The following is a 12,692-nucleotide window of genomic DNA, read 5'->3' as shown; positions in this document are numbered from 1 at the left end:
TTGGTTGGTTGTTTTTCCTCTTCCAGGAAATACAACAGTTACAGCCCCATTTTCTCAAAAGGAGATAATGCTGAAATTTGTTCCAGTTTTAAGAGAACACAGTATTGTACTGACAGTTTCAACTAAAGTTGAATTTGTAGTCTAGTTTTTTTTAATTATTATTTTTTCATGAATTACACCTTTTCTTGTTTAGTCTTTTGAAGTTCAAGTGCCTCAGAAGTTCTGGCATTGCTTCCAACTGTTAAGAGGTGGCCAGAAATCATTTTTAGATTGACTGCAATTTAATACAAGCAGTAAACAACAATTTCAAAACTATGCTGGAGGTAGGCAAGTATTGCCTGAATCGAGACTGACACACTAAGTTGGTTATGGTGATACAGCCTTATAAGTATGGATGGTCAAATACAGATTCAAGCTGCCACCTCCCATTAACTTTGCAGAATCAAGGAAGATGATGAAGGAACTTGCTAGATTTTGCAGGAAAAACCGATCTTTCCATTCTGGTGCTTGATATGAACCCTTAAACATCATGATTTAGTAATCACTATTGCTGCTGCCTTCTATAATACTACTGCACATTGTGCTGAGTTTCTGTGCAAAAATAAATGCATTTTGGTATACAGAAAAGCACATGCAGATGCATCTTTAATTGTTTCAGCACAAAAGGGAATTATTTAATGCAGTTATCATCAGCTTAGACATAAATTGATACTGAAAATGTACTGAATAACAAAGGTAATTGAGCTTGTATGCCACAGCCATGTGACTATCAGAAGTACCCAAATCTTGTGGATGAGACAAACTCTTGGAAAAAAAAAAAATGCTTTAGGATTAATTCAGTTGTTCTATGCTTCAATGTTTCCAAAAGTAAAGAGGGACAATATTAATACCCCACCTTAGAGGAAACCTGTTAGACTTTGTGTCCATAAAGGCTTTCTGGACTTCATATACAAAACCTTCCATAGAAGTTTCAGTTAAGGAATCCTTTGGGTTTGAACATGACTTTTGCAGTTCAGAGAGGTGAAACCTTCCTTAACAGAGCAGTATGTGTTGTGCCACTAGGAATCAGATTTGTCTGGTTCTTATGAAGTTGCAGAATCCCATTGAATGTGGCCGTAACTGAGGGACGTGCTTTATCTGTGAACTATTGCCAGCGTACAGACCCCGATGCCCTAGAACTCCTCTGCATTTTAACTACATCTTGCCCCGCACCTTGTCAAATTTTATTAGGTCTCCGAGGTTTCAACCAATAACCACAACAGCAGGCAGAGGATGAGGGAGGGCAGGAATGGAGAGGGAAATCATCTCAAAATCTTAAAGAGTGTTTGAGTCACATTTGTCAGCTCCATTCCCTTTGCCCTCTGTGTGCGTGAGAGGGACCATCCTGGCAGCTGCAGCTGCAGCCAGAGCTAAGGCGTTACCCTTTGACTCTGGAAGTCAGATGTTCTCTACGCACATTCTTTGTCCGTTCCAAGCCCGAATCAATACATCCATGGCTAAGAACAGAGTTAAGTTGAACAAATCTGTGCTGCATGTAGTAGTTCCCTCTAAGGTTTGGCATTGGACACAACATATTAATCATTTTGCAGTTACCGTATATCATCGGAAAAGCGCTTGCATTTTCAGGTTCAGTACATGCTAAATGCCTTTAGCTGACGATTTAGCAGTTATTAGGTTGTCTGAAGAATTGATAAGGAGCAATGATTTGATATTGCTCTGCCTAAAAAATTAGTCTTTGATGAAACACAACCATACAAGCGTAGATGAAAAGTCTAAAAAGCTATTTATATTAAGGATGCTGTGGTCTACCAAGTATATCAGGGTTTTACGAGTGAACATTATGATAACTATCCCTGACATCTTGTTCTGTTTTTAAAAGCAACTTGTATTAAGTAATTTTGCTCACTAGCTCAGCTTAATTTCCAGTTTTATTCTACTTGTACAGAAATGAAATATCTGCATCTCTAACAAACTTTGTCTCCCAGGTTTTAAACACAGAAAAAATATCTTAGAACTCACTTTTTTTTTTTCTAATAAATCAAGATTTTTGAGCCTATAAATTTTGTCTTCTACTTTTTCTTCTGCCTGCAGCATTTTAAAATGTAGTAGCAAGTCAGACCACTCAGTATGATGTCTTTGTCAGAATTTATGACCACAAAGCTGTACAATGCTGGAGATTAATTCAATCCAATAATTAAAACATGCTCCCTGTTATTCAAAATACTACAAATATAGTATTTCTTACACACAGTATTACTGGCATTTAATGAGAAGGTTCACATATCTACACAGATTTTATACAGCCTATACTACTTTTTCATGCAATATATCTTGTACTGCAGGGTATGACCAGGACTGGTCATCCATATTACGGTCTCTGGTCTCCTGTGTGCTCCAATATGTGTGCTCTGTTTCTCAGCAGAGATCACGTAGAGCCTGACCAATAAAAGGGAAACATCCACATGTTGCTTCTCCAACATGTAATTAGCAGCTCACTAAGATATTCTGATAGCTACATTAAGATCAGTGATCAGATCAGATTATCCCAGACCTGAAGCTTTTGGGCAGACTCTATTGACATGTTTGGCTCCATGACCTTTTGTGACTTGAGATTCTGGGAGCGAATTTCGCCACCCTCAAGGGAAGAGCCTTCTGGAAGTTGCCAGCTGTAGCTGAAAACTTCTGTCAGTGTGACAGTGCTAGCAACCACAAAGTGAAATATAACACCAGCTGGGTTCAAACACTTGAGAGAATGTTCCAATCCAACATCTCATTCCTTTGCCCAGACCGGATACTCACAGTATGTCTAACAGCTTGGACTCAGTTTTCTTGGCCTGAAATAATTTTCCATCCTGGCAGAATACTTCATTCACTCTGCAAATCTCTGTCTCTTTCACTGAACATTTCCAAAACACCTAATGCTTCACACCACGTTTTGCTCATTATTTAGAGGATTCTATGTTTCAAGCAGGAAGAGCAAAATAATTTGAAGTATTGCATTAAGATGTTCTCGTGGTTTTAAAAACCCCCATATAGTTCCTTTTTTTTGGAGAATTTTAGGCTTTAGCTTCTGCTAAGCTTTTTATTCATTGTGAAATCCATTTCCAGCATGAAGCTGAAATGCTGGTTCGGTTTTACACATTTTTTTTTAAGAGAGGAACAGAAGCGACGAACACAGCAGAGTTGATACAGGGCAAACTAAGCCTTAAAACATTATAGCAAATACTAGACCTTTAATTTCTCAAGTTTCATTCCAATCTGAACTGAATCAAAATGCATTTGGATTGTCTGCTGCAAAATATCCATATAAATAAGCAAAACTCATTTTCTTCTTTTTGCATTCAATGGTGAAAATACGCAGCTGCCATTAAGGAGAACTTTTGGACTACATTGGTTCACACTGCAATTTTGAGCAGAGAAAGAGTATGAAAGAGTAAAGGAAAAAATCTGAATTTATTCCCACAATCTGTAGTTTGAAGGGAGTTAAAAATGTAAAACTTGGCATCACTTCAGCCCAATAATATAAAAAGCATGAGTCAATGCAGTAAAAAGATAGTCAAAGTTTAAATAAGTCCTACACACGCTAATGACGGAGCAATTTCAAATTCTAATTTACTTTTCTAACTAAACTGTAAAGGCATTCCCCCATTGTTTTGTGCCAGGCACATTCCATCAGATTGGGCTTGCTCCTTGAGCAGCAGAGTGAGCAATCATCTCCCATTAACACTTTTACCAGTACAAATTACACACTTAACTTTAGCGGAGGATAACACAAGAAGCTCAAAATCATGACTGACAGAAATGTATTCCAGTCATTTGTGGATCAGAGCTTCATTCTGGTAATTTCAGTGAGATAGAGATTGGTTCCAAAAAGGCTTATTACCCGTACCATATCCTTATGCATAAAAATACAATAATCATAGAGTAAGAAAAAAAAATTAAGGCAGGAAGGGCGTTAAACCATTTAATCCACCCATTGTAGCTCATGATTCAGAAAGACATTTGACATAACCCGCTCCAAAAGACTTTTTATAACAATGCTTCCTCAGTTTCCCAAAGCAATATTCTAATGCTTCAGCAGTCTTACTGTTAGAAAAGGTTTTTAAATGTCTAACCCAAGGTATACTTCAATACATTTTTATATATTCTTTCATTTTCCCAAATAATGATCAAAATAGATCATCGTCATTCCTCCTTGCAGTGGCTGCCCATATATTTGAAGAATTTTCATGAGTCCACTTGGTTTCCACTATTCTAACCCCAAAAATGCCAGTTCCTCTCCTCCTAGGAAATACTGCTTTTACTACATCTGATTATTTCCAATTCTATCCTAGACACCCTTTAATTGATCAGTCTTTTTTTCAAGTGTAATGTCCAGGTCTGAATAAAGCACTCTTTACCAAGGGTTTATGTTTTAGCACTATGCTCCTATTTCTGAATACCATTATGACCTTGGTTATGAGGTTTTATCTTTTTTTTGTGAAACAATCTGAATATTGGATCCTTCTTATGCAGTCACAAATTCCAGTGTTGATTTTTCCTAATTACATATGTTCTTATCCTCATGCCTAATATGATCAACACCCTCACCACACTGATTTCCCCCCCTTTTTTTTCTCTCCAAACAATAACATAAAACTTTTCCCAAGTTCATCAAGATCTCCCCAAAATCTAATGTTATCCTTAAATACACTGACAATTCCTTCTGGTTTGGTATGTTATACACACTTAAAATGCATGTTTTCTATTTCATTATGCAGACCATTTATGAAAACAGTGAGCAGAAGTATGTTTAGGGCATTTCCTAGGGAATTAAATTATCCCTTAATACAGACTATGACTTGCTAATAATTTCCCTCCATCACAGAAAAAAGGTAGAAAGTTTAAGGTGATTTTTTCCTTGATAAATTCACATTGCTTATATTCACCAGTTTGTTTCCTCGTGTGCTTACACAGCTTTACGTAACAAGCATTCAGATAGAAGATGACAATCAAGTTCATCATTCACATAGCATGATGAATCTTCCTCCAATTTCTCCTGCAGACTGGCCCTAAAGACCCCAGTACGGAGAGCCCTGCACAAAGACACCAAAATCTAGACTTTGGGCTTTAAATAGGTTATGAATCAATGCAGAGGTTCAGGCTGCAGGTGTACATGCACTGTATCTATAGCCACTTTAAGTTCAATGCAAGTTTATAGAGAGCTTTTTACCAGATTATAGCCTTACATACTTAAATTCACCACGGTAAATCACAGAAGTGCTTCCTCCTCCAGTCTAAGAGTTGATCCTTTTATTTATGTGAGTAGCTAAGATTTTTCAAATATTTTAGTACCGTTTTTCCTATTTTTTTTTAATCCCTGTTATGTAAGCAGATGAATAAGTTTATTTTCACTCCTCTGAATTGTAAATACCTGTAAAGCAAAACAAACAGAAAATCTAATGACCTTTAACTGGTCAATTTTTTCCAAGTACACACTTAAAAAGTATTGTGCAAACACCTTTTCTTACTTACAACAGCAGGAATGCCCTCTGTACTGCAAAAGTCAGAACAAGTTATTATGCCTTGCTGAGGAAATAGAGGGATATTACAAAACAATCAACTTCCTTTATTGATTTTATACTTTGCTCGCACTCTCTTGCGCTATATATGTAGTTCAGCTAGCAGTGGAAAAGGGAACGTACTTCTGCCACATCATTTTTCACCAACAAATGCTTATTTGCTGAAAGGTCACTTCTAAATTAAAAATTTGAAATCAAATATTAAAAAAAAAATGATGCAGTCTGACAATATTGTAAAAATGCATTTTAATAGATACTTGAAATAAAACTTTCTTCTGTTCTTTTTCTATCACTGTTTCCATAAAGCAGTAGTTGTTAATGCTTTCAGGCAAGTAAGCATTCTTTCAGACTAAGTTACAATGGAATTTTATTTATGACTCCTGGTGACACATTTTTGAAAACTGGAATAATCCAGAATAATTCAAGCTAATTCTCTGAATGCTCAAAGTGATAATGATTTATTTTAACAGCAGTGTTATGTAACATTCAGTTTGTGACTACAGCACACATGCAACTCAATAGCTTAAGCATCACAAATGCTTCATGAAATCAGTTCTCTAAAAGTTGACATGTTTATTTTACATGCAAGCAATATTTTTTTTTTAATCCTCTGTCTCCTCACATCTCTCTTGCATGTAAATAAATTGAAGAAATTAAATGATGCATGTCACACAATTCAGAATAGCAGCAGTTTTGCTGGCACATTGCTGCCTTTCAAACACGGATGGTGTTTGCAAGCAGAAGAAGCCTTAGAATCAACAAAATTACCCCAGTTCTACTAGTCCAACTTCATGGTCGTCTCAACCGTTTTAATTCTCTAGAGGCAAATTCAACATTCTCTTCAGTACAAAGTGTACCATGAAGTCTGAATGCATCAAATAGCATTTGCACTTACAGTAAAAAATCTAAACCTGCTCCTTTTTCACATTGAAAGTCCAGCCCCTTAAAGGAAATTTATTTTTAGCCTTATCTCAAGAAAGGGCAACTGAGCAGTTTCCTACTGCAGCGTAAACTTCACATAGAAATGATTCTATCTGTGAGTGCTAATCAAATGTCATTTGTATATGATCAGAGGACATTATGAATGCTTGCCTCTATGGAAACTGAGATAGGTTTTGTTATCTTCAAGCCATGGTTATGAATAATATATTGTCCCATGTGCATATAGCAGTGATTTATGCACTGATTAACGTGTTCCTCTTCTTATGCTGTAAAAGGCCAGGAACTAAAAATACACTCTGAAGGCCTCTTTCTCCGTACAGCTCAGTAAACCTATTTCAGCTTTCATTCATAGAGCTCTCTGCAGTCACTGTACAGATAAACCAGATCCACAGAGTTTTCATATTGAAAAACAAGTGTCTGTAAGAGTTACTAAATATTAATCAAAATCCTGTACTTGTTTCACATACTGTGAGCATCAAGGTACAAATGTACCCTTGTGAGAAAGAACCAGGTAGAGGACCTACATTCATTCCCCTGAATGCTCATACAAGGACTGTGGCTTGAAAAGGAGCACAGAAAGTGCTTCAGAACAATTCCTTGTTATATGAATAATATGGAAACAGGAAATTACTGTAGTCAATTTAACAATTCTGATGAACCTTGGTCTTTTGAAAATGCCCCTCAAATTAATTACTGTATTTTGAAAATCCAGTCTATTTTTTTTTTTTTCTTTCTCTGAATTCTGATTTATTTCAGCAAAGGGTATAAACAAGATGTTTAAGGTGATACACTTTACTGAAGACAAAGGTACCTACTACTTCTTTTTCTGTTATTGTGGAGGTGGGAAATGCTGGCACACGAACACAGACTTTAGGTAACAGACCGCTTCCACCCTGGGCATTGATGAAATGAGCAAGTACCAAGGACTAAATCATTATTGCAATGGTACCTTGTTGGATCTCACGGTCCAGCCACCCTGTTTTCCAAACCCTAGAGCATGAGCTCTCTGTGAAATACCTTTCTAGTGGCTGCTTATAATGTCTTGTATGTATTTACACACTACTGCTTCCATCATTGATTTTCCATATCTTCTACAGAATGCCAGATGACATGAATGAGCTGTAGAATCAGATACTATTTATTTCGGATACACCATAATAAAAGGAATAGTACCCTTCAGGTCTCTCTTGCTCCCTGGCCCCCAAATTTCACTTTCAGAGAACTATAACTCGACAAACTAAGCTTGAGCTTAATACCTATAATACTATAAGTATCTGCTCCAATTACCTCCTGCTTTTCTTATTAATTGGGACCTATAACTCTCATTCCAAGTAAGAATGTAAAAAAAATTCTGACCTTAAAGAGTTGCTAAATAGATCAGTTGATATATTTTCATCTTAAAAACTGTCACAAGATACGGGTTTCTCCTTATAAAATTAGTACTTCAAGAAATAGGTTCTGATCACATTTATATTGTTTTTATACTGATATTAGTGCATTAAGCTCAGGAGAGCTACTCCAGATTTACACCACCATGAGATCAGAATCTGCTCCTCTGTAGTCTTCTGCAGATGCACAGAGAAGGTAAAAGAAAACCTGCCCTGACCAAGTCTGGGGTTAATTCTTCAGATTTGCAGAGGAATATCATCCTGTACCCAAAGTGCCCCAACTGGCTGGACTATAATAGTGCCTTCCTTAGCAAAGGTGTCCATAGACTGCAAAGACTTGTACACAAAAACCATCATCATAATCCCAGAAGGGGAGGGTTGATTTCTCCTGCTCACACTGGATGTTTGACAAAGAAAGAAGAGTTAACTGAGGTCAACTGGAAGAAGCATGCGGTGGGCTTGAGGGTTGAACAGATAACTGTGTGGGATAGACTTTGTGCAGACTCTGTGAGATAAGCATCAGTAGCAATCAATACAGCAAAAGCAAAACCACAAGAGTTAAGAAATCATACAGCAGCAGCCTAAAAAAAAAAAAAAAAAAAAAAAAAAAAAATCAATCTCTTTTTTTTTTTTCTTTCCTATCCAGCAAACTACCAGCAAGATTAAATTTGGGTCAATGTCACTCAGACTTTTCAAATCACTATGCTTTCTCAGACCTTATATTATACCTATTGCTCCTATAGTCTCATCTCCTCCCCCTTTTCTCTCTAAAAATGAGAAAAGCTAACAAACCAGAAACTGGTGTAACTCAGTTTTCTTCTTCTGTACTGCAGGTTTCCACTAACCTTCACAAAGGACTTTGACAACCAAAGTCAGTGTGTAGGTGTGTAGGCCTGGCTTTGCAGAGCCAAGACTGCAGGACAAACATATTTTACGTCATTGTTTTTCCTTTGCCTCTGTCACTGTGGTAATTATTGGAGTAGATCGGCCATTTTCATACTATCCAAATAGGCAGTTACAGTACAAAGTGAAAATGTTTGTGGTGTGTCCTAGGAACAGAGGATGGTTAGGTGAAATCAGTTTTCTGTTTTCAGAACAATTAAAAATACAAGGTGCAATCTACTAAAAAAATTATTTTTCTCGATAGTTTCTCCATTGGTGCTTCTTTCACGTGATTTAGTGAAGCTAAACAACATCATTTATAGGGGTTATTAGAATAACCAGTTAAAGAAAAGTGTAGAAAAATAGGAGTCAAGTTAAAAATTAATTGCCGTAGTATTCTCTACACTTTCTGCCTTTACAGCTCTAGAAAAAGAGAAAACAAACAGATGGTCTCTGAAAAGCACTCCCTCCCTGCCCTCATCATTGAAAAATACGTAAAAATAAATCAGCATTAAATCTAACACTGAGAGCCAAAGTTCAGACTGGACTTTCCTACTTATAAATTAGATTACCCACAGATTCAGCTGACATTTGCATTAGTGCCAAAGGAATGGGAGGGAATTTACCTGTGTTATGCTTACAGAAAATACAGCTGTAGGAAGGGTCATTACTGCCATTTGTGACACCCAGAATCACCAGTGAGAGACGTTGCACGTAGTTTCCAATCCAGCAAAGCCAGAGGCACTGGGACTCAACACCACAACCTTATTGAGCAGGCTGCTGAGATTTCGGCTCTAGCAGAGCCATTTTACTACAGTTTTTATTCAATGTTAAGGGTATACATAGTTTATAATGTACCATGTAGTAATATAGCTCTCTCAATCAATACCTAAATGGGAGAAAGAGGCTTTTTTAGCTGAACATAGCTTTATTTTGCTAAGTGGTTATAGAAACAAAGACAATTACCTTCCTGAACCAACTAAACAAAGATGACACAAACCAACTTCCTCCAGTGCACTGATAATCACGCTCAGCACCCATTACTTAATCATCACCTTAAAGAAGCTTGCAGATGTCATCAGTTCAAGCATTAATAAAAATCAAAACTTAAACCTTTCTTCCCTGTATTCTGACTTTTGCGTAGATTAAGTAAAAAGTATTTTAACTACCTTCAACTAGTTTTCTCCCCTTAAAAAAAAGACTTTTCCTGCTATAAATAAAAGCTTAAAAGGAAGTTTGCAGGCATCAATGTTCAGTGAAAAAAAAACAGTCAAAATTGTTTCATATGCTGCTCATAAATAAAAATTCTCTCTTTACCAGACTATTCATCTATCTTGTGTTTTCTTCCTAGCTGCCATACGGGGCTCCTGACACATGATTTGTGCAATTCCAATTATTCATCTGATAGCACACAACTGAATACTCTTGGCGATTACATTACATAAATTGTGTCTTTCTTTAAATTACACATCACAAAAATTCCTGTATCATGCATTAAGACATCAGATATACATTTTTCAATTCACTATTTCTTTCAGTGCTTGTGTGATACACTGTTCTCTCTGCCCTAACAGGATTGTTTTTTCCCTCCACCTAGTCCTGATGATGGTTTTATTTCTCTTTTCATCTCACTTGGAATTCCCAGAGCAAGAAAGACTACAGGTGGGATGGCTGAGCCATACAACGAATTAAAAAGAAAGACAATAGAGTAGACAAGGTTTGGGATCAGCTGAATTTTAAAGCTTTAAACTGATATGTATGCAGCTGTTGGGGTGGTATCAAAGCAAAAAATTGCAATACTTCCTGAATACATTTATTTTAGCTTCACTGTTTTTTGTGATCTAACCCTGTAGTGTCCCAAATCTCAAAAATGTGTAAACATATTAGCATAGAAGCCACGCTCATGTCCTTTCCTTCACACGAGCCCTAGGTCTGATGGCATTAGGACAAAGCACAATACACAAAAGGCCTTGAAACAGATATCAGTTTTATGTTACTGCTCACCAGCCCACCCTCTCCAGTCTGTATATTGAGGCTGTAACCGCATGAACAACAGGACCCAGGAGGTTCAGCAAAGTCAGTGCACGTGCAGAAGTGCTGTGGACTGGAATGAAGCCAGCTGTAGTGCTGGTGGTTGCAGCCCTGCCCCAGACAGACACCTGGTACCAGCAACAAGCATTGCTGTTGGTACTGGAATTGCCATTAGATCCCAGCTCATCCTTGCAGAAACCTCACTACCAGTTCATGGAGTTAGTGCACAAGACAATTTCTACATTTTCTTTCTCTTGAGTTAATCAAATTGGACTTTACACTGCTTTGAAAAAGTTCCTTCTGGAGAAAAAAGAACCAAGCACACCATGACAGACAACAACACAGCCCTATAGGCTTTCATTTATCTCTATTATCATCTCTATAGACCTCAGTTTCCAGTGGTTTCTCAAAAAAAGTGTCCTGACAGAGTCTATCATAGTATCCCTGCAAGAGCAGCTCTGCTAGAAACATGTTCGGTGGCAAAAAGAGCAAAGTCAGCTTCACTGGCATAGCACGTTCTCCAGTGCATGCACTAAGGCAGATAGTCACAGAAGAAAGTTCAAGGTTTTCCCCCTCTCCCTTAAGAACAGGAGTTTGCTCCCACATCCCTGTCTACAGTGCAGTCTCCTCCTGGCCAGTGCAACAAGCTGCTATCCAGTGGGGGCACCGGCTCAAAATCTCACACTTGCACTGATTGCTCAGCACTGTGGGATGATGGGCAACATCATTTTATACCATTAGCTCCTCTAGCCTTTCACTTCAATGAGAGCTTCCTACAACGCTAGAACATGATATAATTATTTCCATAATATCTGTACGATGAACTTTAAGTTGCAGAGAAATAGGCCATCTACTTCGCAAAAGTACCAGTTCTGCCAATTCTTTCTTGCTAAATAAGGTGTTGAAAAATATATAATGAAAAAGATTATTTACAGAGCTTATTCCCAAAAAATGAAATTGTAGCTCTATTTCAGTTGTATGTTGCTACTACAGGTTTTTATCCATTTTGTTATCAGACCTGTTAATTATGAATGGTCAAATGTCTCTTAGTTACATCTCTCACAAATGATTTATGGTACCTGGATAGCTACTTTAGGTGACTCCTCCTCTACGTGATACTTAGTTATTAAAATGTGATTTTTTTATATATATATATATATATTTTTTTTTTTTTTCAATAAGTGCAAGGAAAGGGAACAAGAATAATTTCTCATTTACTTGTTCACTTTGTGGGGAATATTTCCTTTCCAGGAAGGGCCATTATTTCTAGCTATCTGAAGTGTCCATATTTCCACCAGTAAAGGACAGATTTTAGAGTCCTTGCTTAGCTGAAATATTAATAGCATTTGAGATTGAAGATGAGAAAGGAGAAGTAAAATACTGGAGGAATTCGTGCTAGAAATGAGCAAAGAAAGCTTTACACTGTTGTGCTGAACAGGTATTAAACCAGAAATATTTCCAGTGTTATTTTCCTGTTTGTATCTTTCAAACAGCACTGAATTTGGCGCAGTAAAAATATCAATTTTAATATCAATTAAAGTTATTTTATTTTTATTAGCAACATTTTCTTCACAAAGACAGCTAACTCAGACACAGACTGTGATTAACCACCACAGGCTGGTAAAAAGCTCTTTATAAACTTGCATTGAATTAAAGTGGCTATAGATACAGTGCATGTACACCTGCAGCCTGAACCTCTGCACTGATTCATAACCTATTTAAAACCCAAAGTCTAGATTTTCTAGTCTAGATTTTCATGGTTCAGAACATGAGCTGGTACAATCGGTAACATCCCTGTGAAGTTTTTTAAAGTCAGTTTTAAGTGACAAAATCCCTCTCATTAGATGTATAAACCCACTTTACCCTTTTGGCACTTTGTCATTAGAAA

Source organism: Nesoenas mayeri (genome assembly GCF_963082525.1).
Source record: "Nesoenas mayeri genome assembly, chromosome: 14".
NCBI lineage: Eukaryota > Metazoa > Chordata > Aves > Columbiformes > Columbidae > Nesoenas > Nesoenas mayeri.
This window is presented reverse-complemented; position numbering follows the sequence as displayed.